Source organism: Astatotilapia calliptera, chromosome 1 (genome assembly GCF_900246225.1).
Source record: "Astatotilapia calliptera chromosome 1, fAstCal1.2, whole genome shotgun sequence".
In the NCBI taxonomy this organism is placed as follows: Eukaryota; Metazoa; Chordata; class Actinopteri; order Cichliformes; family Cichlidae; genus Astatotilapia; species Astatotilapia calliptera.
In genome coordinates, this window is record NC_039302.1 from 12,797,742 (window position 1) to 12,824,297 (window position 26,556).

The 26,556-nt window shown below is 41.2% G+C and overlaps 1 long non-coding RNA gene across 1 annotated transcript in view; it reads right to left on the reverse strand.

Annotated features, from left to right (window-relative positions):
• Positions 1 to 6,006: 6,006 nt before the first annotated feature.
• Positions 6,007 to 26,556, reverse strand: part of LOC113020848 (uncharacterized) — a 35,892-nt gene continuing 15,342 nt past the window's right edge. Inside the window, exons 4-6 of the long non-coding RNA XR_003272239.1 lie at positions 20,670 to 20,786; positions 11,286 to 14,351; positions 6,007 to 8,048 (exon numbers count right to left, since the gene is read on the reverse strand). This is a non-coding gene — a long non-coding RNA (uncharacterized LOC113020848). The remainder of the gene's footprint in view (positions 8,049 to 11,285; positions 14,352 to 20,669; positions 20,787 to 26,556) is intronic.

Sequence of the window (26,556 nt, forward strand, 5' to 3'; positions counted from 1 at the left end):
CCTGCAAGGATAACTGTGTGTTTCAGTACGTCATTCAGAATCTAATAAGACTACACATTAACATGATCACTGCACAGTTCAGCTTCATTAAAGATAATCTCTGCGCAGACTCCTTCGGACAGGGCAGGCCACGCCCCCTGTATTCTCTTCTGCTATTGATCAGTACAGTGATTTGCAGCATGTAATCCAATGCTCTGTGACAGGCTGTAACTGAGGTTAAAGATGGCAATTTAATTATGTGTCAGAGGTCATATTAAAGGCTGACCCCTTGACCCATTACCAAGAATGATAGTGATAACCTTTTGTTATTGTTTAAACTAAGCAACATAACAGGCGAGTAGGAGGACGCAGTAAAGTGATGCAATAAATTGGATTTTCAGAGGAAATGAGAATTCAAATGTTATATTATCAGCTTTTGTTGTCTGACTTTTTTTTTTTACTAGCACTCTACAGTGGATGCATTGGAATAATACAGTTTTACAAGCTTGTTGCATTATTTATAAAAAAAAAAAGTATGTGTGAATATCTTGCATTTGCTTGGTAATTTGGAAATCTGTTCTACATCTGTTTCTTTGTGTTTGTCATTTAGGAATCCATAAAAAGTATTATCTGAAAGAAATAAACATCACACAAAATGTTGAAATGAAAGACATCGCTCAATAATTGTAATCACAGCTTTAATTAAATGTACATTTATTGGTTACCATCACAGTTTTAAGCCACACAATACAACTGTGTGAACATAACTGTCTGGCTCTGATGTCACAATCAGGACTGGATAGCTTAATTTAGCAGTGAGACTAGCGAGAAAAAAAAAAAGAAAAACTCAACCCAAAACAGAAACAGTCGGGCACATAACATCTGCTACACTTTAGTGCCTAAGTGCATTACACACTCTGATAACCATCTGTGTGTGCTCCTCTTATCAGGCAAGCTTCAGGTCATCCCTCACAGCAGATGAAGAAACAGCTTCTTTGCAAAAAACTGTAACACTGCTGAACTCAGATATTTCCACAGTGAATGAGAGGCCTGTGTGTACCTGTCACTGGAGTGTGGACAATATTTACTCATATGCTGCTCTAAGCTGCTGGTTATATGCAGTGTCATCAGTTCATGGCTGTCCACCAGAACATGAGGGCACTTTTGCTGCTGATACCTTTGACACCCAACCATTATCAGTATTTGTACTTTTACACAAAAAAATATTCATTCATCCCCAACATTCATTAATATTATAAAATCGAAATACTCTGTTTGAGGATGACCCTTGCAGTGTCATTGTGTTTGCTCATTGGTAATGCATTTCAGCAGCTTACTGTTGAGGTGTTCACAGAATTGTTGGATTTTGTTGGCTTTAGGTAGAGCCGGACTGAGCTATGACTGTGATTTTAAGTCTTAACGAGAAGCTAAGTGTTTTGGTAAAAAAAACTGAAATGAAATGGAAATGTTACAGTAAGTTACTGAGAGCCTCACAGGTTAGGTCTGCTTTTATCTGAGGGTAACCAACACTAGAGTTACACGAGTGGTAGATTAGATTTAACTGCTAGATTAAATGAAACATCACTCTATGAAGTAAGGCTTCACTGAAATAATATCCATTCAGAGACCAACAAAGACCGTGTCTTTGTATTTTGCAGCCGGGATGGTTTTAAATATCTCAATTAATGTCTCCTGTAAATTCCGTGTACTTTTTTTTTTGATAAAACAAATGAGTCTCTGACTTGTTTATGATGCTGTGAATGAGTACAAAGTTTTTATGTTGTGTCATTGGGCCCTTGGGTGCGAGCACTGTCTATAGCCAGCCACATATGCAAATGATTGGGCAATTGTAGATATACAAATATGTACCCATGGTCCGCGCGGCCTAATGGCCTCCCTCCCTCCCTCTGGCTGGCTCAATGGCTCATTTAGATATCTGCTTGGTTTATTATGTGAATAAGTCACGCCTGGCTTGTTACGACCCTCCAGGTTCCTGTTTCTGCTGTGTAGCTGAGATGTGTGGCGCTCAATTAGGCTGCCTGGCTGGCAGAGTTAACCCTTTGCGCCAGATAAGCTGTGTTTTTCCTCAGCCATATGGGGTTGGTACATTTTTTGGAGGGGGTGGGTTCCAGGCTGGGATCAAAAGATCAATCCTAATACACTGCTACCAAGCTGACCTCTCAGATGTAATAAAGGCGCCATCTTTCACCCTTGGGGCCTATTCGGTGCCTCCCACCCCATGAACAAACCTGGTATCTTTAAATTAGCTGACTGGCTTGCCCTGCAGGTAATTGCATTAGTTTATCAATGTTCAACACAATTTATTACTTTACTCTAGCACCACTAGGATCCTGGTGTTAATGTCCTCTGTGAGAAGACGGGGAAGAAGGCCTTTGTGTTCAAGAGTGAGTGTGAATGTGGGGGTGTCTTTGCAAATAAAGAAAAGTAAACACAATGACACCAAAGAATTCAAATTACTGCTTTATTGCCGGTCATACATTTTATCTGCGCTGGTATGCTCTTAACAGCGAGCAAGGTCTTAAATGTGCATATTTGGACCATATTATTACCTTACATTTCACTTTGCACGAGTGCACATTCATATTGCATTACCCATGTTATTTATTGGTGACCTTGCTGTTGCCTTTGAGGTGTTGGATCGGAGCCTCCTGCTCCTTTGGTATCCACCCCAGCTCTTCTCCACCCTGTCAGTGATCGTTACAGCTCCAGCACTTAAACCTCATACGACAGCAGTCTTATTTGCCTTAATAGGTGCTTCAATCAGATTGTCTTTCATTACACTAAACACAATATTACTGTCTCTACTTTTCAATAGAGTTCTCTGGCCAGAGGCAGCTGTGTGCCTCCCTCACATCTGTATGCATTATGGATCTGTCTGAGGTAATAAACAGACCCTGCTCTTATTCCTGCTTCCTGGTATCATTATTCCTTGCCCCTCAGATGGATTATAGCCCACTGTGCAACATGTAGATGAGTGGCGCTCCTCTGATTGCCTTATGGCCATCAGGCTTTGCATATTTACTGCCCATGAATCACGGTTTGCAGGAAACGCGCAGCACCATATTCCAATCCTCCTCCCTCCTCTACTTTTTATGCTCCGCTTTGTTTTACTCTTTCTCTGTCATTCGCTCTCTCATTTTCAGTTCTTTTTCTTCGTCCGTCTTTCTCTCACCGCTTCCCTCCTTTCGAGTTCTTCTTTCATTGTCTGTCTGTTCCCTTGATCCTGCTCCTTGCATTCCCAGCTGCTTAATTAAAACATGTATTATTAATACGGCTATATCTTTGTCCATCTTTCTTCCCCGTTCATACGACTGCTACATTAAGTGTAAATTGTTTCGCTGTAATTCCCCTTTAATGTCCCTGTTACAATCAGTGTTTCTGGTGTGCAGAGGCAAGGGAGGGCAGAAGAAAAAAAGAGGGAGAGAGTATGTGACTGGGATCACAGGCTTCTACTGTAACTTAATGTTTGATGTGTGGCTTGCATACTGCAGGCCCTGTAATTAGGTCTGTTTTGCAAGTCAAATGTATATGCTGCCAAAATGCAAAATAAGAGTTAAGAAAAGAAAGTTGCAAGATGTAGCAGGGTATGGTGTGTGTGGGTTGTTCCTACTCAGCCACAGACCCACCTTTAATTTGTTAACACTCATCCTACTGACATAGTTAACATACGTGGACGACCGATGGAGGTATCCAAGAACAATTTACTGTATGAAATTAAATATAACACCAAAATAATAATAGCAAACCTTATTTCTTCTTAAAGTCTTATTAATTATGTAATTAATGTAATCTAAAGAAGAAAAAAGAGTAGCTTTTTTATTATCTGCCAGTATTTTTGCACAGTTTATGTAATATTACTTTCAGATTTACAAATACAAACTACATTGTTATTTATCAGCTTATTTAGCTTTTGTCTATTGAAGTATCACAATTTTTAAAAATAATTTCAATTAAACACTATTTGTCTTGGATTCGTGGATTATATCAGTCAAATATACAATAACTGAAATAAATATGCAACTGGCCAGCTTGGGCATATAATCTCTCCAGCGTGTACTTGGGACCTCCATTGCATGCCCAAAACACCTTTCGATGAGGAGAAGTAGTGGCTCTACTCTGAGTGACTCCTAAATGGCCAAATGCCTCTATTTCCAACACCCTTGAGAGAAAAATCATTTCTGCTGCTTGCATCCTTGATCTTTCTTTTCAGTTGATACCCAGAACCTGTGACCACAGGGGCGGGCAAGAACACAGATCAACTGTTAAATCACCAGATTCACATTCGTGCTCAGCTCTCTCTTCACCACAACCAACCAGCGCAGTGTCATCATCAGTAATACTTATTTAAACTACTCTTACTTAAACTACTCCATTTGGGGCAGCAGTTCAAACCCTGAATCAGTGCTCCACTCGTTGCCAACAGAGAACCATAGCTTCAGACTTGGAGATGCTAATTCTCATCCCATATACTTCACATTTGGCTGGAAAATGCCCCAGTGTAAAACCAACAAAACCACATCATCTGAGAAAAACAGAGATCATATCCTTAAACCAGCCTCCACCCTTTGGCTACACCTAGAAATTATTGTCCTAAAAGTTATAAAAAGAATCAGAGACAAATGGCAGCCCTGGCAGAGATCACCAACCATGGTTGTACAGGGAATGGAAAAAACTAAACACAGCTAAAGGTAAACACACCATACATGCAGTTATAACACACAGTTTGCCTCATGCTATGCTCAGGGCATGCTGGCGTACGACAGGAGGAGCAAACAGTTGCTTCCTCCCTGTCTGTGTTTCAACAGGAAAGTAACACCTTTGTCGAGTGGATGTTCCAGCTGGACCGTCACATCAGCAGGTGAGTTTTCCATCACTCCCAGGAGGGTCATTGCTGCTCAGATTGGGGCTTGCAATGTAGCAGCAGCAGCTCTTCTTGTCATGTGTGGCATGACCAGGGCATCTGTCTGTCTCTGGATGATCTGATGACATCTCCAATGTTCTGATAGTTTGGAAAACCTGTGAGTTTTTACATCCTTGATCTTTTTTTTCAGTTGACACCAAGAACGTGTGACCACAGGAAAGAATGCAGATAAGCCCATTCACTTCGACTGTTGAACTTAATAACAACTTTTAGCACCCACAGGTTTAAAGTTTTGCAGTAAATATATCTGCTTTCTTTAGAACGAATCCTCATGGAGGTGGGGTGCCCCCGGCCTCTCGGCCTGGGGCTCGGTCACTCAGGCACAGCTGGCTGCCGGCGGAGCTCACAGGCGCGTCACTGCAACTCCCCCTGGCTTCTGCTCCGCGGCTGCTGAATGAGCTCTCATCTGGGACTCTCCTTAGCTCTTACTGGGACAGTGGCGCCGCTGCCCCTCTGTGGGTCTTCCTTGGTCTCTTGTGTTCTGGGGGCCTCTGGATGTCTGGAGTTTTGATCTCCTCCATACCTGCTTGATACCATAGAGGACAGGGCTGTGGCTCCCCACACTCTCTAGCAGATCATTACATGGAGAAACCTTTGGAATGCAAGCATGCTGATCCACACAGGTATGCACACAGGTGTACACATGGGTATTCACAGATGCGGACTACAGCTTTCTTGGCTGCTGCCTCAAAGCACACTGTGCGCTGTCTATCTTGCGTGCTGCACAATATCGTTTATTATTTAGTAACTATTGATATCTATGACTAGCTAGTTTATTGTGATGGTGCTTTTTTTTATTTATTATTATGTTGCTCTTTGTTGTTTGCTGTCTCCCCTGTTTTTTTTTGTTTTTCTTTCTCTCCATACAGGTGACCCAGGAGTTTTTTTTTTTTTTTTCTCTCTTCCCCCCCTTCTCACCGTCTCTTCTCCCCTTTGGTTTTCTTTCTTCCTCTCCCCCTCTTTCTTTCATTCTTTCCCCCTGTCCTATTAAAAAAAAAAAAAAAAAAAAAAAAAAAAGGATGACAAAGGATGAACTGAAGCTCCGCCATCACGTGATGTCACATGCTGCTGTTTCTGATGTCACTTCCAAAAGAAAAGAAAAAAAAAACGAAAAAAAACAAACAAACGAATCCTCATAACATCTCCAGGTCCAAATTTGAATCTGTAATTTGTTACTCTGTGACATGATGTTTACATTGTGTAATGTTTACATGTTTAGCATACTTACAAAGAAAATAAATTAGGAGGGATCACATCACATCAGCATGATAGTGTTGTCATTGTCAGCAAGTACAGCCTGAGCCTATTCACATTTCCATTACAACTAACTGACATTAGTTGCACCAGCAACCACTGTTGTTTTCACCTACTGTACAACAGATGTTGCATAGTTCTGGAGGGAATCGCCACAGTGGTGGATCTGCAAGTTTGATCTATACCAAATTCCCTTCCTGATGCAATGCTCCAATTTTTCTGGTCTTGGGACCAGCAATGGGAGTATACTATTGGGTTTGCGTCTTGTCCTGGTCTTGAACCAGGGATCTTTTGTGTTTAAGGGGAATGTGTTCATCACTACACAGGAGCATGGTTAAATCAAAACAATGGGGATAGGCTGGAGTCTTATTTAAACATACACCACTTTCTGTCAGCCTTTGACGACTCTGATATATTGGATTACTGACCACAATCTTAAAGACTTTATGTTGAAACCAGAGTAAACCAAAATGCTAGAATGGCTGAAGTTCAAGTAGGTGTAGGTGGAAATAGGTGTTTGAAGGTTCATCAAGCAGAGTTTGGTGCATGAAGAAATAAGCAATATATATTATTAGTTCATGCACTTTCTGTCCTCTGTCAAAGGCACTTTCCTATATTTTCATCTACCCATTATGTCTAATAAGGTTGTGTTGATGCTTTACCATTTATCTGTCACGGAGTGCTTAGTCTACCATTATTGATTGGAACAGGCCAAATGACTGGGAGAGCGCTGTAAACCAGGCAATTTAAAACCTACATCCTTCATTGTCACATGATGGGCGCAGAATGAGATCCTAAGAGGCAGAATGAGTGCAGTGGCAATAAATAAAGTGAAGAAAATATAATCTGGCAGGGTGACATCGACTGTCAATAAGAGCGCCATCTCTAAAGCCATCAGCGTGATTATCAGGGCAGGGATGATGAGCTGTGGTGTGAGGTACTGCAAAAGCATGGGCCTTGTATCAGGGCCTCTGGTGAGACAGATGTTGTGCGTGAGTAATGGCACAACTATCATGTCACATGGAGGCTTGCCTGCTCCATATAGCGAGTGCGTAACAGGGAAAGAGTGTGAGGGCCGGATAATATCGTAAAACAGTGTTTAAATATTTTAATTTCATTTGTCAGAGGGGCCCCTCCCTTGTACTCCATTACCCTGACAACCATCCTTCATCAGCTGAATGAGTGCATTATTCATTAGCACTAATTATTTTCACATAATGTCTGCCCCGATATATTTAACCTCCACATTACACCCAGGATAATGGCCTTGTAAAATTGAATTGTGAGAAAGAAGTGGAGTTGGGAAGCTCATTTAAAGAACATCAGAGGGAGGAGAAAAAAAGAGTGAAGGATGTGCAGGAGGGGCTTTTTGAAGCAGCTGGAGTGGGGTGGGGTGTGGGGGGTTGACAGGAAGAGTGTTAAGCACTTTGGGACATGGAGCCCCAGAAGTGATGGGACATTTGTTCTTGTCTCATTTGCATGCTAAGAGAAGAGCCCGGTGGTTCACTGTTGGGTTGACGAGATACCCAGATGCCCCATGGGTTGAAGGTGCCCTCCAGCAAGAGAGTTAAGATTAGCTCTCCCTGACCTGACACAAGACCTCAACCATTAATATAAAAACATGTGACCCAGGACAGTCGGAGCAGAGTCTTGCTTTCTTTCGCCTCGATCGCCATCTCTCCCGTCTTAGTCTTTGACTCCAGTCTTTTCCCGTCTTCATCTCCACTTGCACCTCACTTTTCTCTTCTTCATGCATTTTTTCTTCTTCTGCCTTTTTTCCAAATCTTCATTCAGTTACTTACCTACATTGACTGACAGTCAGTTCTTTTCAGATATTTTCCCACTGAGAAGTATCAGGATTCCAACTTTGAAACTGATGACCAAAGAAAGATGTAGTCAGGTATTCATTTACCATTTGTATATTTGTCAATTTGTAAAATATAAACTCAAATAAGGCATGCTGCTCTGCTTGCTTGAGCTGTGATCCCCCCCACCTCACCATATACACAAAGAAAAGAAAAAAGAAACACAACATGGCTTTCATGCATCAGATTAAAAAAAGAAGAAGAAAAAACTAGAAAAGAAAATTCTGTACTATGAAATATTTTAGCTGCAAACTTTGATGAATCAGTTAGGCCCAGAGATGTAAACCACTTTAAGCCAACACTCTCTGTTTTGTATCAAAATGCAATATTTAATTTATAGTTTAAAACACACAGCAATGTTGCTGTAAGCAACTTCTCCTTGTTCACCCTACAAGGAGAGTGGGATGTAAAAATAACCAAACCAAAACAAACAAAAATTACATAAAAAATCTTAAGAGATGGCCTTGTGAAAAACTTTTGTTTCTGCAGACACATGAGAATGATCACAAACAGTCTAAATATCAAACAAATGCATGCAATTCAAAAACTAGAACAACAATTTCTTTTTTGAAATTACACAAAGTATTGTGGGATTAATTTTCTCTCTATCTCAAACTCATCCTCTATCCTGCCAAATGTTGTGTTATGTTTGCAAAAGTGGTTGTTCCCTCCCCCTTTTTACTGTGACCTGCTCCCATTAAAGTCAAAGGAGCTTGCAAAGAAAAGCGTCTGGACTTCTTTAAGTTGCTTGAAGACGTTTCACCTCTCATCCGAGAAGCTTCTTCAGTTCTAAGGTCAAATGGTGGAGAATCCCAGATATAAACCTAGTGGGAGTGACCCCCCACAGAGGGACAAAAGGACCCCCTGATGATCCTCTAATCGCCTGAGCCAAGGTGTGAAACTGGGCGTGGGTCCAAATCAGCCAGAGTTTCGGGTGAGCTCATTGTGAAACCTGGCCCCACCTTATCATGCGAATTCCTGAGGTCAGATGGCCCAGGATGTGAGTGGGCGTTAAGGCGTCTGGGAAGGGATCTCAAAACTGGATTATAGATGGCAGAGAGTTGGTGTCGTAAACCCCCGCCTCTGTTCAAAGATGGTCACTCACAGTGGACATAGATGGCTTCTTTCACTCCTCTTTCAAACCATCTGTCCTCTCTGTCCAGTTTTTGTCTGAGCGTGTTGCTGGGTCTGAAACGCACCGGGATGTCTTTTTCTAAAGAAAAGAAGACCGGACACCAGCGAGGAAGGATAAGAAGGACAGACGCAACAACATTGTCATCCCCTATGTAGCCGGTGTATCAGAGAAACTCAGGAGAGTTTTCTCCAAGCATAACATCCTTGGATGCATTTCAGACCCAGCAACACGCTCAGACAGAAACTGGTTCACCCGAAAGACAAAACGCCAAAACACAAACTTAACAATGTGGTGTATGCTGTACAGTGCAGCGAGGAATGCTCAGACCTCTACATTGGAGAGACCAAACAGCCACTTCACAAGCGCATGGCACAACACAGAAGAGCCACCTCCACAGGACAAGACTCAGCAGTCCATCTGCATCTTAAGGATAAAGGACACTCTTTCGAGGATGCCAATGTTCACATTTTGGACAGAGAGGACAGATGGTTTGAAAGAGGAGTGAAAGAAGCCATCTATGTCCACTGTGAGCGACCATCTTTGAACAGAGGCGGGGGTTTACGACACCAACTCTCTGCCATCTATAATCCAGTTTTGAGATCCCTTCCCAGACGCCTTAACGCCCACTCACATCCTGGGCCATCTGACCTCAGGAATTCGCATGATAAGGTGGGGCCAGGTTTCACAATGAACACACCCGAAACTCTGGCTGATTGGGACCCACACCCAGTTTCACACCTTGGCTCAGGCGATTAGAGGATCATCAGGGGGTCCTTTTGTCCCTCTGTGGGGGGTCACTCCCACTAGGTTTATATCTGGGACTCTCCACCATTTGACCTTAGAACTGAAGAAGCTTCTCGGATGAGAGGTGAAACGTCTTCAAGCAACTTAAAGAAGTCCAGACGCTTTTCTTTGCAAGCTCCTTTGACTACGATGACCTGGATGACTGAGAACCTTCACAGACATACTGCTCCCATTAAAAGTGCTCTGCTTGATTATGGATCAGATTATGAGTTTTCCTTTATGTTAGTGTCATCAGGTTTAAATTGGACTGAGCTGCTGTTTCGCTAATTATTTTTTCCTGTTTTCCTTCTGCAGTTTAACTTTGTTGCTTGGAAATCAGCTGCCAATCATAAATATATGACTGTTTCCTGAGCAGGCACAGGGTGGGAGAATGGGGTAGGAGATGCTACAGTCACTGACATTGATGAAAATACAAATGCACAGTGTATGTTTCCATATTTATGGTGAATGGAAGAGGAAAAAAGTTTCACCTTTAGTCTTTTTGCAATTAATGCAAATATTGTTTGATTACTTGAGTTTTTATCCCCACTTCCTAACCTGGGCAGGTGATAGAAAATGCATAACTACAAGGACTGATAGGTGGAGGTCAGTTATTAGAAGCTTGCTTGGAGCTTATTTTGTTTAACTTTTGTTAAAGCTCCTCCAGCCTATGCTAACATCCTATTTAAAACTTTGCAGCACCTAACACTACCTGCCTCTGGTCCATTATATGAATTCAGTATATTCCATAACATCTCAGCGACATACTTCACATCACAACACAGCAAAGTCAATTTTGTGACAAAGCAAAACACATTTTCCTTTTGTTCTTTTCCCTGACTAATGTTGCAAACAGTGACCACTCTCCTCCCCAGGCTATGAGACTGTGAATGCGAGGGTACTGCTTTATATGCTTGATGATGGGTAATTGTAGTTCATTTCAACTGGGGGGAAAAATATATTATTCTCAAGCCTTTCTGTGTACTACCCAGAAGGCAGTGCTCTCTTTGTGTAAAGGATCTATCTCTCTGACATTTAGATTTGCCTTTTAAAGATGACATTTTTCAAAACTGGCATTTCTTCATATGTTTTCTAGAGGCGACAAAATTATCCTTTTAGATCCCAGTCAGAGTGTTCACCTAAGTGAGTAGTTTATCCAACCTTAAATTGTTTGGTTTGTCCTTGGTGATGACGATATTTCATGTAATGTAATGCTGATATTGTGATAATTCTACTTGTCTGTGCATTAAAAGGATCCACACTTAAGAAAAAGAAATAAATAAAGACTTACAAAAAAAACCGTCATATGTAAGGTTACAAGAGTTACCGTTTCCTTGCTGTGTTCATGGTGGCTGAGGTTGGGAGAGTGCCAGAGCTCATCTGCAGAGGGATAAAAAAAGGATAAAGTGCACATTTATCACATTTGTTGTATAACTGTGATTTATATGCGGCACAAATATGGTATATGCCAACAGCTTGATAGGTTTGGATGGTAGCTGATAGTTTTGGGTGTGTGACTGAAGATTAATGGAGTACTACACAGCTATCCAGGAGACACGCTCATCTCTGAATGATTCCTTTGAATCACAGGAGCTTTCCAATTACTGCACTCTAGTGACTCGCAATGAACCTTTATCCATTCTGCAAATGAGCATGCTATCCCTAAATAATTTCCTCTACAAAGATGGTGCTATGCATTATGAAATATTCAGAACTCAATTTTCCGGTTCTATCAGTCTTTGGAAAGATCCATAATTACGCGATAATCCACAATGTAATTCATTTTGGGTACTTGGAGAAACGGAGTTTGCTCCATAGCAAAATCTTTAATATGTTGTTGAAATGGGATGACGCATGCTTTGTGGCTTTTTTAAAGAGGATTTTGTTTGATGATTCCATTTTACCCTTACTTATTTTTTTTTAGACTACCGACATCTTCAGGGTCAGTGAGAAAGTCCAGACTAAGGAGATATTGTAGTGAGACAGCTGGTACATTGATGGGTATTGCTGTTCATAATTACATTACATAAAAGGAACACACAGACAAGATTGAGGACGGGTATTATCAAAAAGTGTAGAACTGCCTAGACACATAAACCTTCTGCACAAGTGGCTATAATATTGCAAGAATGGTAGCTTTATGTTAAAAACTAACAGCCTACCATTACATTAGAGTAAGTTCAGAAATGGAACTGTTATAGAACAGCATTAGAAACTGAAAAGAGTAAGATGGTGTTGGATTATTGCTTGTTGGCCAGAAATCTGAGGTTAAAGATCACTTAATGTGCACTGTAACTCTATGCTCAGGTAAGGCATGCTTAAGAAATATTGGCATTCAAAAGGTGAACAGAGCAGACTATCATTTGGCCAGCGTGGTCATACATGTGAGTGCGCAGTGATCCACAAATAAGAACAAGCACATTATCTGTACAGTCATTTCCATTGGACTGTGTACCATAAAGAGCAAATGTGTGCTCTACATTCCTGTGCAGCTGCTGCCACATACTTGTAGAAGTTTATAATATATAATACAATTTAGACAGCACCATCTCACCGTAAGGTGTTCAATAAAGTGGGTAATAAAAACCTTTACCACTGGCTTTAAAACGAATAAAGTTAAATGGAGCCACTGACATTTTTAGTAATGCATTATTGTAAGTCAGCCCTGCAACTGCAAGAGGCAGGGTGTGTCAAAACAGCTGTCTGTCACTGCGACAGAAAGCTCGGCGAGACAACGTTAATGACACGCTTGTTAAAATGTGATAACAGTGCTGAGCTTAAAGGCCAAAGCTGTCACAGCAGGAGAAGAGAAAAGTGTAGCGTAGTGGAGAGAAGTGTGGGAGGCTGCTGGAGTTCAAAGAACTCAATGCCAGCTGTACAGGTGAGTCAGGCGAGTCTCTCTTTCTCACTCCTTACTAAAAAAAAGGTTAATTTAAAGGTTTTCATGATTTACTGTAATATCACACATAATCATTTTTCAGTACAAAATATATAAGTGATATATTATAATGGCTCTTCTTTTTGGCAATGACTAATCAAAAACTGACCCTTAATGTCAGAGTGAAAAAACATCTCCCCAAGGTGAAATACAAGTACAAGTATAAAATGTAAAATTCATATTTAGTCCCTTCAATATGTCAGTGGACAGAAGCTAAATCACTGCTGTTTCAGTCACTTGGGTACAACATTAAGTTCTCATTCAGTGGTCAAAGGATTTCACTTGACTGTGCTACACCTGTGTAAGACAAAAGAACACTCCACATTGCCTGGAGTACGGCTAAAGGTTAAGCGGCAGATTGATTTTGTCAAATGTAGCTGTAAATCTTCTAGGCGAGGCTTTACAACTGAATAAGTCTGCAAAACGACTTTTGAAAGACTGTGTGACCTCAGTGAGGAGCTAAGACAGCCAGTGTACCTGTGACAGTGTTTTTTATTTACAATTATTTGTGCCCCTCGTCCCAACAGCTTCCTGTCTCCACCTGTTCTTTTTTCCTCCATGTCTTGGCGTCACTAAAATAGGGAGAGCGTAATTAATGAATTGCTTTCAGCTGTCCTGCCAGCCTCCACTGGCCCTCCACCCCACTGCACCACCCCTTCCCTGCAGTGGAGCCGCAGATTACATCTCGCCACACACCTCCACCTCTACTGATGCTGGGGACCCATCCGGCTAAGCCTACTCACCCCCCCACCAGTGGGAGAGAAAATTGGCCAGAGCAATCTGTGCCCCTGGCCTATGGATTACCTTCAACTTAAAGGGCTGCAAAGCCAGATATCACAGGTTGATACGGGTGTTGGCATCCATACATAAAGCGATGGAGCCTCTACAGCGGGGTGTGGTCTGAGCATGCGGTTAATGACCGTCCCAGGAGGTAATAGCGAAAATAGTTGATGTTGGCATCAAGTAGGCAGCAGCATATGCAGCCTACTTTGGCTTTGAGGAGGTTGAGGTGAAATATCTCTGTGGCTCCTCCCCTGTCCGACCGCACCACCTCATAGTGGACGTCAACCACCCAGCAACAGTAATTTTGAGCTGAAAGAAGGGAGCAGTTGCCTAAGTCTAGTCCCTCTGTTGTACAAGAGCTCCTGACGTTGCTGGGCTGCAACCTTTACTCTGTGTGTTTTTTTCCCTTAAACGTTATCTGCAGCAGCACTACTGGATGCCGCTGAATGTCCCCATGCACACAACTGACCACCCACTCTGACTCCAACAATGCATATTGTTGGCATCATTCTGGTACGCTGTATTTCCCTCCTGGTCAGGAAGAGGGTGTTGGAGTCCTGGCAATGAAGAACACCTGGCCAACATCCATCAAAGGACACTCCCATCACAATCCTGCCATGGTACTGATGCAGCCCTCCATGGGTCGGGAACAGCGCCTACCACTGCCGGGACCTGTGGAGACAGATCGGGGAGAAAGAAGTTAGTCGGCTACTCCACTGGGGTGGAGGTGGGGAGCCTGTTACTTGGAGCTGGGACTGGCCTCGTCCCGCTGACCCTCAGCCTTCTTTGACCTCTGACTGTAGAAACAGTGATGGAAAGTTGAATTCAAATGAAATATATTTGTATACACACTAAATGGCAAACCTGTAACCTGCATTGTTTCCATATGTTTACTTTTTAAGTTAGATATTACATTACTAATGTTTCCCACATTGTCTTTGAAGTTTTGCTGGATCTTGTCACCCCATGATGTGAGTGAGACTATGCAGGTTGTGGAGGATTTGGTCCCTCAGGTGCTCCATGGGATGGTGTAAACCTTTGTTCTGTTGGCAGCTCATGGCTGTTTGGCTGAAGAGGGAAACTGTGGCTGTCTACATGCACAGGGTTAATTTTACTGACCAGACGGTATTTCCCTCCCCCACATAAACCCAGGTGCAGATGCCAGTAAGACTTGAGAGAGAACAAACTGATATCATGCAAAGTTCAGGAAGACAGGGAAGAGGGATGAGGAATAGCCTGCTCAGGTGAGGACCAGAAGCCAACCTAGAGGGATGCAAGGCTGGTTCAGCTGATGGCCTTGAGCCTGAAGGCAGACTGAGGCAGGCTGATCAGAGATGGGCTGATCTATTAGTACCTCATTTCCACCAATGTAGTGTCTAATGTACAGGTAGTTCCATATATTTCCTAAACTAAAAAGCCGATGTGTCTCACTGACATCATTGGCCACAGGAGGTGCTACAATAAAAAAGTCACCAACGATTTGAAGATGTAACCAATGGATTCGGTCTACTGTAATTTGTCTTTGCATGTAAATGATCCAGTTGGTTCTCAAATATAGTAAAATTGAGCCAGATCTCAAAAGGCGCCAAGTCAGAACCAGCTCAACACTGGCATCACCACCATGTTGGTGAAAAAGTATTAGGTATTAAAGTGGGAGGTATTAGACAGGGAAGAAGTACTGGAAACACAGCTCAGATGGGACCTGCATCAGGATCAGGGGAGTCAGCGAAGCAATAATGAGAATGACTAGGAATTGAGACTAGGAGGCAGTCGCACTGACTGATAACAGAGACCTAGCAGAGAGGTTTCAGCAGAAGCTAAGCACAAGTATAGGTCATCACTTAAATGGACCTCATAAGGCTCTGCCTTAAAAACAGCAGCCTCAAGTCCGGCGTTAAGAAGAAAATTACCAACAGCACAGAGAGAGAGACGTGCCAGGTGCAGGAAAAGTTGGACTGACCCAGGATAGGGACAGAGGTTGCAGAAACTGATGTGACTGGTGTAGTGGTGTGGTGTGCTTTAGAAATATAGCAGTCGTGCAGTTAGAGACAAGATTAAAGGGAAGATCATCCAAATTTAATCAGGTGAGGCTTTTTATGGGCAATTTCACTAAACTTTTCTTATTTTTATTTTTTTTTTACACTTGTTAAAGGTGTTTAAATGAAATAGGGATGTAGGGGTAGCAAAGACTTTGAAAACAAGTAGTGTGCATGTTACACTTATTTTGAGATCATGGGCCTATTCTCCTGCTTTGTGCCAGGAATGCCACATTCAATTTCCTTTCATTTATCATCTATAGATTAAATTCAACCAGTGTTTAGTGTGCAGTATACCTGCATCTGTCCTTAACAACATTAGTCATTTCCCTTTGGAAAAAAAAGCCATTTTTGTCAGTGTAATCAAGAGTCGATGTCCCTTTTATTCTCAACACCGTTTGGTGATGAATTCCCTGCAAAGTATTTCCGAATACTTAGCCCAAGGAGGTGTAATTTAAATAATATCAGTCAATGTGCTGCTGCCAGAATAAGAATTATGTCCACACCAATATCTCATGTGACACAGCAGAGGAAAGACTTTCCCCCTGAATAACAAAAGTGCAATAATTCACTCAACATTATTATCAACCTAATTATAATAGGAAAGCTAGCTAAATCCCCTTTCCTGTTTGAATTTCGGAGCAAATAGGCAAAATGATCAGTTATTTTAATTTTGCTCAAAGGGGGTGACGATTAGTCACATCGAGACAACAAAGCTATCGTGTTGCTTTTTTAATGACCACTGAAAGTTCGTAAAATTGAGGCCACAAACTAAAAACACACAGTTTGACAATATTTTCTCCCCGGTTTAATTTAAAGGTCACATGGACCATATAAATATTAAACATTCATATCAAATTTACCATGGTACGCAAACTCACCACACACTAAGAGTCATCACATTTCGCAGGCATATTATCATAATTATATCACTATAACAAATTTAACGAGAGCAATCAGCTCTGAACAATTTTGCCTCCAAGGAAGCAGAGGTCCCAGTCAGTCACAGAGCTACTCCTTGGTCATTCTCTATTAATTTGCACAGTGTGTTCTCTGGGTGTCAGGGTCCTGGCAAAGTCGCTCCCCAGTGACTCCTACCTCCAAGTCAGCTGCACAAAGGGGGCCCTAATTAGACTCTCATGTGTATTTAATGGACCTGCTGCCTTTAGTTCTGTGAGACAGAAAGTGCCTGATGCTACAACCTCTGTATGAAGAACCCTTCACACACTTTGGAGAGGGACATGTCAAGTAATATCTGTGTGTGTGTGTAAGAGAGAGACAAGGAGTGTGTGCTTAACAGGACCCAAACCTGAAGCCAAACTTTTAGAGTCCAGTGAGTCTAAAAGTATTATACATGCATCATGCATACCTTCCTGACCTTACGTTGATATTACTTTAAAAAGAAGATTTTTTTTAAAACCAAATGATATTTTTCTTTTCCCTCGACCTTACAGAACCTCAGTATTTAGATCATTTTAAAAAAGTTGTAACACATCCATTTCCACTTAAAATCGCTTTCATATTTAAATTTCATTTCAATGGCAAATAGTTTATACTTCTATGTCAGACTATGTCTTTCAGGATCTTTCATTTACAGTGTGCAAATCACAAAACCTTGTCATTTTTTCATAAGCACCTCTGCAGGAAAAGGAGTTTGAGTGAGGCATGTGGATCATCCAGACTAATAGGGGCACTGTGAAACACAATTTTGAAATTGAAATTCTGTTCACCCAGAGGTATATATCTCAAAAGTTGACAAATAAAACAGACAAAACTGGTACAATCCATTTTTGGCTAAGAATGATTTTTTTCTGTACTTAAAGGGAGCTGAAATGCATAGAAAACAATCAACAATCATCACATTTTCAGCCTTGTGGATGGGAGTGGGACTGCTTAACTCTAACCCATTTGAATTTCCTCTCTTTCAGCGTGGCCTGTTCTAATGAGGACCGACATCTGGACCAATCTCACAATACGGGGGCTTTGACGAATGTGACCCCTGTGGTCAGTCCTTGCCCCTAAACCCACCAGGACACATAAAGCCGTAGCACAGCCCCTGTTAAAGGGCTGCACTGGAACATAAATCGGCCCTGGCGTTTTTTAACTGTCCAATTTGCATGGCCCCTACACAAAGAGGCTAACGATGTTTTACAAGACAAACATGCATAAGCGCAACTGCAGCAACACAAACATGCATGCAGGTAGATGACCTGGTTGAGCTTATTAAATATCGTAGAGCTCCGCGTAATGTGGAGGATGCACAGAATGCCTGTTGTGCGCACAGGAAAAACATTTGAGCTTGTTTGATACGATTGCTTTGACGTGGCTTTAGCCTGAAATTGCAAGCAGAGCTCACGGAAAGCTGCATTGTCCGACAGAGCAATGCGAGTCTTTGAGATAGAAGAAAAAATGATTTAAAAGTTAGCGAGAAAGAAACCACAAAGCCAGAGAAAACAGAAAAAGAGCGAGACTGCCGATGGGAAAAGGCAAGATGAAGAGGGTGGTGAGATGGGAGTATGGGTAGTTTTATCTGGTGGGCAGGGAGACTGTGGCAGCAGGATCTATCTCTGTTAGAGAGAACATGGGCCTGTTATTAAAGCCATTTATCACTGGCTGAATATTCTCCCTTTAATAGGCTCTGTCGTTAATTACCCAACTTTGTCAAGATGGGGAGTCAAGGGCTCTCTGTTTTCTCGGTCTGTACACAGACAGGCTCACACGGACACACACACACACAGAAACACATGCTTGAACACATCAGATGATTCGATACATTTTCACAAATCTGGAGGCAGGATAAAGCATTTATATGACCACAGATTAGAAAAAATGTTTTTATTTCTACAGCAACACAACATGAAACGAAATAGCCCAGAAAGAAATACTATCTTTCTGATGCTTGTCCATAGCTCTGTTGACATTTGGCAAATAGAGAGGTTTTTATTACCAGCAGCGACAATGTATCTGCATTGTTTTTGCCACGAGACTCTGCCTTTGCGTCTCTTAATGGCTTAGCAGGATCTGGGAGGCACCTACAGTCGCTGGAACTAACACAAAGGCAGTTTTGAGCAGAATGCTTAGGCTCTTGTTAATTTCTCTTTGTCTGTGGACAGATGATGCTAACATGATCAGCACAGCTATGCGAGACATTCACTGAACTTTACATGTGAGTCCCAACATCCTTCTTCAATCTGTTTGCCAACGTTAGTAGTGTTATTTTACTGGACTGCCTTCAATGCTCCTGCATATTATGTGCACAGCTGTTTTTTTTGTTTATTTTTTGTTTATTTTCTTTTTGGGGGGGGGGGGGGGGGGCTTAAAAAAGCACATTAAGAGCCAACAAGATTGTCCGATAGTGCTTTGTAAATGCAAAATTTCTTATGCACATATTTCTTTAATTGTTAATTTTTCAAGAAAAACTTACCATCACTTCATAAAACCTGAAACAGGATAAAAGAAGATCCAACAACAAACAACAGCAAATCACTGCTTACACATTAATGCATTAGTTAAACCTATATATATATATATATATATATATATATATATAGACACACTTTATATACTGTAACACACATTTTTTGTATCATGAGTACTTTTACTTGTTATGGAGTACATCTATATTTCAGCTTTTAGTATAATAAGATCTGCTTAGTACAGTATATATTTTTTTAATAGTTGCTGAAAAAATCAAAGAATTTGAAGACATTTTATTGAGAATTTTTTATTCAACTGATGGAAAAATCATTAAAAAAAACTAAGTTAAAATAATTTATTACACTGTGTTTGAAATAAAAAAACAAGGATCTGCTCTACCTGTGTGTGTGTGTGTGTCTTATATTAACAGGTGGCACTAGAACCTCTAAACATTAATGTTCCAACAATAATAAAACGTTTATTTTCTCCTCTTAAGTTTCTATTTGGGCGGCTTCAAAAATGAGTTTTCATTAATGTTAAGCTAACAGTTTCAGGTGCTCCATTTACACTGGTGTGGGACCGCACCTCCTCCCCCTCTTCTGTATCCCTAATCACACTCTTTTGTGATCCTTTTATAATTAGCCAGTTTACTGGCAGGCAGAATGGAGTGGTGGATGTAAAGCATTTACAAGGGTCCTCGACAGGACACGCCAGCACCTTTTGTATAGCAATTAGTTTGTCTGTGAAAACGGATAAGACAAATAGGCTGGGACGGCATCTGGTATCCTTGTAGCTCTCAGTGCCTGACACAGAGAAAGAAATGGGAACACAGAGCCTGAAAAGGAGGGAAAAAAGAGGTTCAGAGCCAATCAGGAACAATAAGGATTGCACCTCAAGGATTTGCTATGAAGGCTGAAAAGTTTACAGTATGAGGAAACTGATCTGGAAATGAATAAAGCAGCTCTGACAAATATGATGATAAGAGACTCAGAGAGGGCTGTGTAATAGGGACCTACTTTTTGCGCGCTACTGATTAAGAACCGGCTAAGTGTCTGCAGAGATTCCCCTGTGCACAATGCAGCACAGGCAGAGTTTAGTATTCGTCCCAGTAGGGTTTCCTTTAGTACCCAGTCATTTACATTGTAGTTATCCAAAGACAGAAGGAATGAAAGACAGAGTGTCAAGTGCTCTATTGATCCCTTTGGCCTGATTAGCTCACCAGTGTACCATCAAAGCAAACTAATCAGATACATTGATCATGGAATACTTTTTAATGCTTCCCCAGGCAATAATATGATTTTTCTCAAGTCAAATTACTAGTCAGTTATCTGTTGAGATGTGATACCAGGCATCTGGGGTTTTAACATTTCCTATGAGATGTCAGTTAGAGTCAGTGGCTCCATTTCAAACTCTTAACTGTTTGGCAACAATGTGGCACTGACAATAAAATGCCACTTCATTTCCCGAGGCGTCATAATTTCTGCAAACCTAGTTTTGTCAAGTACCGCTGTCAACAGTGATAATAGGTGTTACTCACTTGTTATATTCTGGCTTCAGCACAGACTCTCTGCTGCGTTCACTTTTGGCCAGAAGAGGTTGCTGTGTTCCCTGAATATAACATGAGGCCTGCACTGGTTCCAGGGTGGGGGGGTTTCTATGAGAGAAAGAGGAAATAACAATGAGGAGCTGATAATAAAAATACTACAACTGAAGAAAATGATCTGTGCTTTGTGCTCCTTGAAACAATGAAGCAGACATGCTGAAAATAAACCAGCAACAAAATATCGAAAGCAAACCCCAGTGTGTTGTAACATGTGAGATAATTGGCGGCAATGGACAACAAATCTCCCCCACCAAAAAGGAAAGTTTTTGTTAATCGCTGTTAGCCTGCAGCCCTCTAACATTGAGTCACCACTAATTGATTATAGATGCCATTTCCATCATTGACAGTAGGGGGCAGGATCCATACATTGATTGCACTTCCATTATGTACAGGCCAAGTAATTGTACTGTGAAGCCTATTAACACACAGAGCTCTGGAAAATATTTTTTCTGTTGAGTCATGCAAATTTATTTGCCTCTACCATTTATTTCATTAAAAAAAAGCAAAAAAAAGCCAAAAAAAAAAAAAATGCTCAGACTCACAGTGCACAGCTTTTGAAAGAGATCAGAAGGGGGAAGAAAAAATAATTAATCTCATATCTTCAAAGTTAAATCTTCCTCATCCCATTTACACCAATATCTAAACAAGCCCCACGACAGAATCTGAACAGCTGTGAGAGATACGAGTCTCTCTCTGATACCTGTGTTCCCGTGATGCCGGTGATCAAACGCTGTGATAGCATAACATCCCCTCCTGTCTGTCACAGCCTCAGGCTAAACATCAGCAGAGCGCCTTGCAGCTTGCAAATGTTCTCATGACAAAGTTAAAATGTCTCGATTAATATCTGAGCGCTCGGCTGTTTTGTCACTTATCTGTGTCTCTGCTTTAGCTGCTTTTCCAGCTTTGTGCAGTGTTGCTGCATCAGCGGGGGAAAAGATTCAACCAGTGGGAAGACCTAATTCATAAGAACTGATGAACCCGTCTTTGCTCCTTTGCACCTGTGACGACTTGCTTCATGGTACATTTTGATAAAGATGCTTCTGTAGATATATCCTAAAAATTATGTTGTTGAATTAAATAAAAAATACATAAATAAATGAGGAGTTTGCTTAACGCTTGCCTAGTACTGTGTCATTTAAATATATTTAACCAGTAATACACAGAAAAATGTAAACCACAATCAAAAGATGACGCCCACTTGGCCTTTTGAGGCATTTAAAGGAATCTCAGTTTGTCATCCTAGGTGTGACATTGCTAAAACAAAAGGATCAACTGCACTCTTTTGCAAAAAACAAACAATTAAATATTGTTTCAATGTTTTCTCCCATCAGGACAAGCAGGGTGGAGTTCACTACTACCAAGAAGTGAAAGTCCCACCAGCAGTGTTCCTCCATGTTGACAGTTAATGTCCTGCCCATCTATCTTTTAACCATATCTCATGCGTGATGGCATGTGACTAAAAAGCTTGCCTAGTCAGACCTAATTAGGCAGCGCCTAATCAGACAAATCCTTGGACAAGCACACAAAGTGGATCGTAGGGAGATGTAGAAACCTTCCCCCGATGGACTCAGTGAAAGTATACCAAAAAATACTTTCGCGATCTGATGGAAAGTCCACTCGTTTAACTGCAAATACGAATGAAATATAAATAAATGTGAAGGGAAGCTGTTCTATTATTCTGTAATCTACTCTCAGAATCTCTGTTTCCACATCTGTTCAATAGCCCCTCCCCTGTTGATCATTTTTACAGTTCTGCATTTTTACTGGACCTCTGAGACCCAAAATCTTGATGTACCTGTAGGAAATTTGATTAACACACTTCAAACTCAGTTGACTGCGCAAGAAAAAAAAGGCTGTACTGAAGCTTATGGTGCCTATGACATAGGGCAGATGGAGAGCAATGATAAATGAGGAAGAGGGATGGATGTGAGTCAATACTTGCTGTGCAAAAGTTAGTCTGACATGGAGAGGGGGTGCTGTAATCTTAGAGAAGAGGAGAGTACTTCAGAGGATGGGAGAGGACAGGACACCAGATAGGAAAGGACGAGACAGGCAGGAACAGCAGTACAATAATGTCTCTCTTCACTCTGTCGGTCCCTGTGCACTAAAATATTGAAAAGCTTTTGTTTTGCCTAGTTGAACATGCACTGATGTGACACAAACTGTGAACAAAGTCATTTCACACGCATGGGAATCCTCTACTTTTATAATTTATGATGAGGTGAAGACTGCAGCCGCGCCCTAAAGTTTGTTCTCGACATCGTAACAGCCGCTACATCCAAACTTAAGAAAGTTAATTCCGTCAGTTTCTTTGGAGCTTAGCTTTCACTCGTTTAGCTACTGATCACACAAAGCAGCTGGCAGAAAAACCTTGAAAGAAAGATCACACGTCTCTGAACACAACCCAAAGGTTCAATGTCCACAGTTACTTAGGTGTGTCTTCATTCCTGTGTAATCAAACTAATCTCCCCCTTTTAAATAAGAGAGTGACGTTTGTTCCTACCTTGAGCTGGAGGCTAACAGTAAGTCCTAATGTGCAAGTTACTTTAAATTTACTCAAAGGAAATTTAAACAGTAACATCTAAAACCTGTGACGTCAGAATAAAGTAACAGTATAAGTACATATAATAATAATAATAATAATAATAATAATAATAATAATAATAATAATAATAATAATAATAATAATAATACTGAGTTAAACAATAAAAGAAAAAGATTGCATGCATGCTAATTCCCAAAAGTGTTCATGCACGATGATTCACTATTATTGCCTCTCATAAATAATTTTCCAGGAAATTAAAAAAAAAAGATAGCTCTAACATACCTAATAAAAACTGAAAAATGATGGGTGCGTAGAATCACTGCTAACCCTGCCTATTAGAGTGAACACTGCATGCACACAGTGGAAGTCACAGTTTAAATCAAGATGCAGAAAGAGAGAAACCGTGACTTACTCAGGTCTCGGCCTGCGCTCAGTTCAGTGTGCTGGTTATCCAAACCCCAAAGACACGGGGACAGAGATTGAGCAAATACACAGTGATCACCCTACAGTATAAAACACTGTTCAGAACAGAAGGAACCACACACACACGCACACACATACAAAATCTCTCCCACAGTCGTGAGCATGAATTATACATCTCTCTAGAGGATTTGCTTTCTTCCCTCTGTCCCCCTTCTTTCTCTTTTCCTTAACCTCTGTTTTATTTTTTCGTCTTTCTTCCCTGGCTGTATTAATTAACAACAACATGAGGATTAAATTAGTTTAACTTTACAAGTCAGCAAAAAAGGTTTTAAACGAGCTGCTTCCAAGACATACGAGCGGGAGTAACAACAGCGACTGATGAATGCAATTCTACCCTGTCATGGACACCTCTGTCGATATCTACATCATCTCTTCCTTTTTTGTGTCTGCATGTGTAAATGCAACCGAGACCTTTTAATTTTTTTTTTGTACAATGAACGAATGTATCCATACAACTCTACAACTGAAAATATCCCACTTTGCTGTGGTTAAAAAGAACCAATACGTACTGTATCTGTAAAAGGTTCGTGTTGAAACACTTTAAGTCACTGATGATGAATAAATTATTTCATCCTCACCACGGGGAAACTAATTTCTACTGACATTCAAGGAACACGTTTTCAGAAGATGTAGAGGTATGGGTCAGCAAATTAAACTGCAGCAGTACTTGTGTGTGTGTGTGTGTGTGTGTGTGTGTGTGTGTGTGTGTGTGTGTGTGTGTGTGTGTGTGTGTGTGTGTGTGTGTATTTTTGTGAGGACGACTCAGTCTCAGATAAAACAAGCCCTACATACAACAGCCCAGGGACACTCCAACCATAATTGTGCGGGTGACATTTTAGAAATACTCACACAACAGGGGTCAATTTCTCTTCAGGTCACTGAGAAAGACATCATCAAACTACTATTAACTCTGCAAACAATCCTAGCCCCACTGCATCTCTATTGACAATGGATTCCTTCAAAACAGTCCAGAGGCTGGAAAGCTTTGCCCTCAATCTAAAACCATAACCTCTGAGTGAATAACAGAAATGCCCATCTAGGCAGGACGGACTGACGGTAAGGAGCCTGTACAGTCATGGCAAACAAATCCGTGCAGCTGTCGTCCCCCCCCCCCATCAGCTTTCCTGCTTCTTTTAAACAGGCGTTTGTTGTACACCTGTCTGGCTCACTCATACTTAGACATGCAAAAACACAGGTAAGCAACCTGCACAGAGGCATGCATATTTCTGTAGCGGTGGGGCACTCACACCACAAAGTGCTTCACTTTTACTGTCTCATTCAGACATACTGCACCTCATGTTATTAAACTGTTAACAAAGCAGACAGCGAGTTTTGCACCATGCCTCGTACATGCCCTTGTTTTAAGATGCATGCTCCACAGCGGTTTGGTGTGCCCACAAGGGCAAGGTGTGTATTTGACATAGAAACGTCAGGAAAGGGTCCAGATGCAGTCCACTGTTTTTCTGTAATAATAGCTAGCAGCCTTGCTGTTAAATAATTAATGTGGTCTATCCAGTACAAAGTGGATGGCATGCAGGCAGCAGTTCACCATCTCATTCTCTATTTCCCCTGACGGACACAATGCGCATGACCGTGCTTATATTTGTTTGTCTTCTTAGCACTCTGCCTAGTGCTCCACGTTCATAAAAGACAACAAAAACATTTCCTAAGAGTAATAAAGACTGATTTTCAAAACAAACACTAATAAAGCTAATAAGAAAGCTAATATACGTTACACTAACTGCAGCTCAAGCAGCTTGCATACAATAAAACTATTACATGCTCCAAGGTAATACACAAGCTCTCTGCCTTTATCTCAGATATTTGTGTGTGTTATTAATGATTTTAAATATAGATATTACTGAGCTGTTGAGTTGGTATACATGGATATTTTCTGTGACATACCCTTTGTTTAGGCCAAAGTATTAATGAAAAAAATAAAAATTGATCTTTTAATGAGTGATCCTCACATCAACGATCCACTGTCTTGCCTTGCCCTCCTCATTGAGCACATGTTGTTTTTCTGTCCTGTTTTTACAAGAAACAATCTCATTTGACATTACAGTGCAATAAAAAGCACACAAGCATATTGGAGGTTATGGCAGGAGCGGTCACATGATCAATATCGTCCTAATCCTTGCCCCTTCAACTACTTTTCCTCCTCTCTCCCCTCACCACCTTTCCACCCAATCAATTAACTTCCCCAAGTAAACAGATCTGTCCCCATGCTCACTGCTCCCCGCTGTAACCGGATATTCCTCCTCTTCTTCCTCCTCCTCCTCCTCGTCCCAGCCAAGACAGTAGGAGAAACCAGATACCTGACAGACACAGACTCTGCTAGCCCTCTTCCAGTGTGTGCAGAGGGAAGCAGGCTAAATAAAGACCAAATACATCATTACATGTTCCTCATTGTGGTTATTACTAACACTATGACCTCTGAAAGGGTCATAGATCAAACATACAGCGATCTATGTCTCCTCAGGAGCTCTACTGTAGCACTATTATGAAGTCGATATGACAATTTAACTTTGAAAATGAAGTGTACTTTATGGACTTCTGTGGTCTTGAAATGTTTTATACTTAGTAAAGTATGCTTTGGTATTGCTCCACGCCTCTAATTAAACAAGTGACTTCTTGCGCTGCTGTACCACAGCTCTCACACTGTAGCAGGTGTTTGTGAAAGGACAGAAGTATTTATCGTCGAAGCACAGATTCACACGCCAGACTTCTGCTCTTTTATTTAGGCCTCCAGCTGGAAAGCCAGTCTGTCCAGACAATGCTGGAAATATGCGC